We start from the raw sequence: 7,571 nt of genomic DNA, 5'->3' as shown, positions 1-7,571 counted from the left end.
CATATCACATTTTAGAGTTATGATTGCGACAAGCGTCTAATATGTTTTTCTTTCATAGCGAACTCATGTTGTGCATGAGAAAACATGTTTAACAGTGTCAGTATAACTAGGCTACTCTAACTAACCTATATAATGTTGAATATAATGCAAGAGTTGAATTGAAGAATTGAATTTAATTTAATTGAGGGAATCTGATACCGATAAAATTTCTGAATTTACCAGTAGAAAAAAGGTCTATATTATAGTTGTATTCTGATGTCATCACTTCACTGTGCATTAATAACCAACATTTGATTTGAATTAGATATTACACATAATATTATTACTGTTGTTTAACCATATGTTTGAGAAATCACAATAATAATAGCCTGCTCATAATAACCTTTATTTTACATCTACAGAATCGTGAGAGAATCGTAATCTTTATTTTAAGCAAAAAAAATCGTGATTCTCTTTTTAGCCAGAATCATGCAGCTCTACATACAATAGATTTTTTTATTGGCAGTAAATGTAAAATGCTATTTAATCCTGTGAGTTAAAGCTAGTTTTGCCTTACAGGATCCTTCAGAAGTCAATTTAATATGATAATGTGCTGCTCAATTAATATTTATTATTATTATTATTATTATTATTATTATTATTATTATTATTATTACTATTATTATTATTATTAAATAGGGTTAAAAACTGCTGGGCTGCTTCATATTTTTGTGGAAACTGGGATACAATGGCATTCAAAATTACCATTAAAGATGTATTTACATTAATCAAGACCAAATCAAACTGTCTAACCGTAAAATTTAAAACAAAAAAAATTTTTTTTTTTTTGCATTGTTTTTAGTCCTGGGAAAATTTAAGTGTGATTAATCTCATCCAAAATAAAAGTTGATAGAAAATGTTTAGATAGAAATTATATATGTATATGATACAAATGATATATAAATGTAAATATCTATTTAACAAAATAATCTTTTATAGGTTTCTATGTATGTATCATGATTTAATACACGCACATATATTATGTCAAAACCAACTTTAACTTTAAATGCGATTAGGGTGATATTAACCATAATTATTTTCAAAGAAAAGCTAAATATTTATACAATTTCCAAAAAACTATGTATGAAGGAGGAAAAAATGGATATCAACATAGATATCGTTATCAATAATTACCCGTGATAACAACCAATCCTTATAAAACTTATCATATGTTCAGTATTAAAAAAAATTATAATCAGCATATCATAAAGATTTCTGACACTGAACACTGGAATAAAATAATTCACTTTAGAACTCCATGAACAAATTACAGCATAACACATACTAAAACAATGAAAAACAGTTATTGATCAAATAAATGCAGTCATGGTGAGGAAAAAGAAGTTTTTCCAAACAATAAAAATAGTTCCTGATCCCTAAACTTCTGACCAACAGCAGAACTGAAATGGGTTCATGGAGCGGGGCTGACAGGCTGGTGTAAAGCGAACCCTGCAGGCATCAGATCAGCTTTGGCTGGTGCTGGACACTTCAGGGCTCCTACTGCTGAATAGGTAAGCTGAGAAATTCCTCGGCCTTCTGTTTCAGGCCGGCTGTAAAAGTGCTGAAGCATCAGCGGCTGCAGTTCATCGCTGCTGGGCTCTGGTTTTTCACACACACACATATACATGTATGCTGAAGGACAGGAGCTCTCTCCAAAAACAATACACATCTGCACAAAAGCTCTAGGCATTATTGGTGCTCAACTCAGAGCCAGAATCTACAGGGAAGAGTGGCTGTTTACAAACCTCATATAATTTTATTAATCTCACTTAGATTTTATTTGTGTATAAATTTCACCTCCAATCAAAGAGAAACCAAGTGACACACACCAAAAGAACAATGCTGTAGGAGTTCCTATATGAATTATGGAATCTTTGGATTGTTTCAAATTGGTTTTGAAAGCAGTTTCTGCTGACCTAGACTACAGAATGTTTACCAAAAATGTAGTAAAAGAGTAAGATTGATGAATATTACTGTGATTTTAAAATAACTGTTGAATATGTACGTTAGCTATAGCCATTAGTTTAACGTAGATTGTCACATGATCCTCTGGAAATCCTTCTAATTTGTCAGTTTGCCGTTTCTTCATATTTAAGTATTTATTATGAACAATTGTAATAGTATCATAACTGGAAAAAAAAAATTAGTATTAAAGTATTAAAAGAAATATATATATTACTGTAACATGCAGAAAATTTTTTATTTAATTATTTTTTATAAAATGTTTTATACTTTTTTCCTACTTACATATTTTTTATATAGATGCAAACACACACACACACACACACACACACACACATATATATATATATATATATATATATATATATATATATATATATATATATATAGTGGTCCCTTGTTAATCGCAGGAGTTGCGTTCTAAAAATCACCCGCAATACAGTAGATGAAATCCACGAATTAGTCAGCTTTATTTTTTACAATTATTCTAGATGTTTTAAGGCTGTAAAACCCCTCACTACACTATTTTCTCAGATAGTTATTGACTACATTTTCACACTTTTCTCTCGTTTAAACAGTCGCGTAACTTCTGTCTGTCTAGAAGTCCAACCTGGGGAGAAAACTTGCAAACATGCGCTGTTAAAAAAGCATGTCAAATTGCACAAAAAATCCATGAAACCGTGAGACCGCGAAAGGTTATGGTGAGGGACATCATAAACAAAACATAAACCTATGCACGACAAACCAACCCATAAAACAGAGTCAATGGCATTTCCAGGGGAGGCTGATTGACTTCCATAGTGAAAGTGAATTAGTGCGAACCAAAAATACAACAGTGGCTGCAGGCTCTGGTGTCTAGTGTCATGACACTGATAGTAACAATTCTATTGAACCAATTAGTGATCAGCAGTGTGTAAATGGTGTGTTTTTGTAACGGAAGGTACTTTAAAAATTCCCAAATGTGGAACACAGTAAAAAATCTCCTGCAAGTAAATCGAACATCGTACCATGCATTAGAAAAGTATCTTAACACTTTTTAAAAAAAAAGAAAATAACATTAATACAGTTATAGTAGGCCTATATTATTTTAATAAGTGGTTGAATGATTGTTTTTGTATCAACTAAGTCATAAAATTTGCATCGAAATGAAAAGTGAGCACCGAAATAAAAGCACATCTCATTTAAAAGACGTATCCCTGATTTATATACAACCAGAAAATAGATTAGAAGCAAAGGATGAATCAAACAGTCACACACTTTCCAACTGTTCACAAGTGAGACCAAAAATCTCCAACATCCGACCTCCTGCTCGCGGCTCCCACTGTGCAAGAGTTTTCTTCTGTTTCATAAGACAAATCTAATTAGCACAAAACTCCAATTAAATGAAAAGAAACTATTAGTGGCAGAGAATAAAAAAAACTGTTTCCAGGAATAGAACTTGTCAATAAGGTGCAACTCTGCTACTCTCTATCATTTTTTTTTTCGTTATGGTGATGAAGCGAGCTGAAAATACAGTGTTTTAATTATTGCACTCACTAATTAAACAGACTGATCAATGCTTATAGCTCATCACCGCTACACCTGTTTACAAGCACTAGAGAACGGAGTACAGCAGGTTAGAAGAGAGGTTTTCGCCGTTTGGAAAGCAGGCGGATGACACAGCTAATGAGATCAATGTGAAACTGACTGACATCAAACTCACAATTAGCACATGGTCCTCTGGCCAGGCCTCGTCTGCTTTAGTAGAGCTCAGACCTGTTGAAAAACACAAACAAACAAAAAACTGTTAATCAGTTGCCTAGGTCATGTTACATTGAAGTCAGAATAATTGGCTCTCCTGAATTATTACACCCGCTGTATACTCCACAGAGCATCTGTTTAACAGAAACAAAAATTTTTTTTACAACACATTTGTAAACAGTTGTAATAACTAATTTCTTTTATCTTATGTATGACTCCCATGAGCTTGGACGATTACATTCATACAAATGACTCCTGGTAACTGGGCTGGCTAATACTGGAGCACCTTGACCTTCTTTGCTTTCAGGAACTTATGTGTGGAGGTGAAGTATGAGAAGAAACGCTCTCCTGCTGAAGAATTTGCCCTCTCCTGTGGTTTCTAATGTAACAGGCAGCACAAATGTCTTCATACCTCAGGCTGTTGATGTTGACCCCTACTCTGCAGATCTCTAGTACGCCCCAATACTGAATGTAACCCCAAACCATGATTTTTCCTTCATCAAACTTGACTGATTTCTATGAGAATCTTGGGTCCATGCGGGTTTATAGGTCTTCTGCAGTATTTGTGATGATATGGATGCAGTTCAAAAGATGATTCATCAGAAAAATCAACCTTCTGCCACTTTTCCAAATGATAAACTAGAAGTCAAGTGATTATTTGTTGCTCTTACAACTGGATCAATGACAAGACTTTTGTCAGGTAGTGCACATACAAAGAAACAAAGACATTTTTTCAATCAACTTTTATTTATATAGCACTTTACTACAACCAAGGTTGACCAAAGTGCTTTACACAAGTAAAAGCAAATTTAATAACACAACACAACACAACAGAAAAGGAGACGCTGCAAAACAATACAAGAAATATCAATAAAACACAGCAAACTTTAAAACATAATGAAGTGTCAGTGCTATACATTAGACAAGCCAATTTAAACAAGGGGTGTCTTAAGCTTGGCCTTAAAAAAAGTTATAATAATGATCATTATAATTATTATAATTATTATTATTATTATTATTATTATTATTATTATTATTATCGTTACATTTTATGAAGCTTTATATTAAATCAAAAAATATTTTTAAATTAGATTATATTACATTAATGTTTTATGAAGCTTTTTATTATTCACATTTTATGAAGTTAAAGTTTCCTTGAGAAACTTCATTTCCCCATTATGGTATCAAGACAGCTGTCACTATTTATTATAATTTTTATATAATTGTTTAAGATAAATATAATTTGAAAATGTGTAAATTTGCAAGCGTTATAAGTATTATATTTACATAAACTACATATTATATTTGTATTTTACTAAACTTTTTAAATAAAAATTGAATAAAATTTATTTAGATTACACAAAATTCTTGGATTCCTTATAAATTATTAATGTTAAAAGTAAATAATAATAACAACAATTATGTTTTGTTTTTATTTACATATGGTTATTAGCAACAATTATTAACAATGATTTTGTTCATGATATTAGTTATGATGTTAATATTGAATGAAATTTAGTATGTGTGTGTGCACGGGTGTGTGAATTAAAAATGTAATGATATTCAAAAACAGTTCTGTTTTCTATCAAATAAGCAATTAATCAGCAGTCCTGGAGAAAATCAGGAAGTGTTTTTTTTAGCAAATGACAAAAACAAGAACAAATCGGGTCTTGTGTGCTTTTGTCATCCGCACATGCCAGTAAAGACAGAATTGAGCAAGCAGAGGATGGAGAAAAGCACCATTCATTTACAAAGAACATCAACTTGTGTGGCGTCGCCTGCAGCTCACAGAATCAACCCGGCTGATGGAGACTCGTCCCCCGCGGATTAAGATTTAAATTGAGGCCCATCTACTCTGTCACCAAAATGGATATTGTATCCTTCATGCAGGAAGCCAGGAATTATGGCATCCCTCTCTTCCCCTTTACTGCTCTTGACAGATAAGTGGTGCAAACAGAGCAGTGGTGCTTTTCAAAAGCAGCAGTCGCCTTCATCTACAAATGGTCGAACTGAGCATGGGACGGCCGGTCTGTGAGAGACGTTTGGGCCGCTGCTCCTTTTAAAACATTGCATGCTGTGAACTGACTCAAATAAATATCCCCAAAGGCAACCCTCGTTCAAACACGCGCCATCAAACCATACTTGCACAAATACCATCAGGGCACTCAAACATGGGTTAGGACGAAAGAAAGCATATAGCTGATCAGCAGGACAAATCTACAAACTAAATCAAGACGATATAATAAAAATTATATATCAAATAAAATATAAAATAAAATGAAATGAAACAGAAGTGTTGCTTTACAAACTATTTCTCTACTATGTAATAATAATATTAATAAAAAATATGTCAACATACTATTAAATATTAATATATGAGCAACATTATCATAAAAAGATTTATATTACTATTTTATGTTTGTAAAGATATAATATATAAAATGTACTTAAAAAACTGCATTTTTAGACCACTTGACAATATTAAATGTTATTTAAAATATAACTTTATCTGAAAAATTAAATGTACAATAAAATTCTAATAAAAAATAAAAAAACAAAACAAAACAAAGCAAAAGCACAAATAAAAATTTTATCAAATACAATAAAACAAATGTGTTGCTTAACAAACAATTTTCTCTACTTTGTGATACTATGCATAGCAAAATATAATGTCAATATTATTTTATATTAATATATGAACAATATAATAGAAAATATGCATATTAATATTTTATGTTTGTAAAGATATAGCATTTAAAATGTATTTAAAAAATACAGTATTTGTGGATCAATTGAGGATATTAAATGTTATTTAAAACATAACTTTATATAAAAAATAAAATGTACAATACATTTCTAATAAAATTAAAACAAAAACAAAACAAAATTTGATCAAATAAAATAAAACAAATGTGGTGCTTCACAAACTATTTTCTCTACTTTATGATAATATGCATATTAAAATATAATGTCAATATTATTTTATATTAATATATGAGTATTATTATAATAAAAGTAATACTATTAAAATATTAGGTTTGTAAAGATATAACATTTAAAATTAATAATTTAATTTAACCTTAAAACATTATATTAAAACATTATATAAACATTAAATGTAACATCAAAAATAACATTAAAAAATGTTTTAAAAACCAATGTATTTTTGGACCACACGACAATATAAAATTTAAATATACAATAAAATTCAAATAAAGCAAACCAAAAAAGAAAACACAATTTATTAAAATGAAAGGCATGCTGCATCACAAACAATTTTCTCTACTTTGTTATAAATTACAAAATTTTAACTATTTTTTTTTTTTTTTTTGCATCTCTTGATTTGTTCCTTTTTTAAAATTTGTATTTAATATTTTTCCATAACATATAAATTTGAGTGTACTAGTTTTTGGATTATTGTCGTAGGTTATTTTGTTAGATAAGCTCCAGATTTGGCTAACGTATTTGATCTAATGTATAAGTACAGATAAAGTATTGCATAGCTTCCTATTAAAAATCTGAATTTTAAAGATAGATTTGTGAGGGGTGTACTTGTATATGCTGAGCACTGTATTATTATTAAATGAGTAATATTATAATAAAAATAATAATATTACTCTCTTATGTTTGTAAAGATATAACATTTTAAATTTTACATAAATTATATTTAAAAAACCAATGTACTTCTGGACTGCACAACAATACAAAATGTTATTTAAAACAATCTTAAATTAAAATTAAATTTACAATAAAATTCCAATAAAATAATAATAAAAAAAACACAAAACTAAATTTTATAAAATAAAATAAAACAGATGTGTTGCTTTACA

General features: G+C 29.8%; 1 protein-coding gene across 4 annotated transcripts in view; it reads right to left on the bottom strand.

Moving 5' to 3' along the window:
- Positions 1-7,571, bottom strand: part of zmiz1a (zinc finger, MIZ-type containing 1a) — a 249,761-nt gene that overhangs the window by 92,534 nt on the left and 149,656 nt on the right. For all 4 annotated transcript variants that reach the window (XM_005156853.6, XM_009307322.5, XM_005156854.6 and 1 more), the window contains exon 4: positions 3,704-3,756. The gene's annotated coding sequence lies outside the window, so the exon portion shown is untranslated. The remainder of the gene's footprint in view (positions 1-3,703; positions 3,757-7,571) is intronic.

Source organism: Danio rerio, chromosome 13 (assembly GCF_049306965.1).
Source record: "Danio rerio strain Tuebingen ecotype United States chromosome 13, GRCz12tu, whole genome shotgun sequence".
Taxonomy (NCBI): domain Eukaryota; kingdom Metazoa; phylum Chordata; class Actinopteri; order Cypriniformes; family Danionidae; genus Danio; species Danio rerio.
This window is presented reverse-complemented; position numbering and strand designations above follow the sequence as displayed.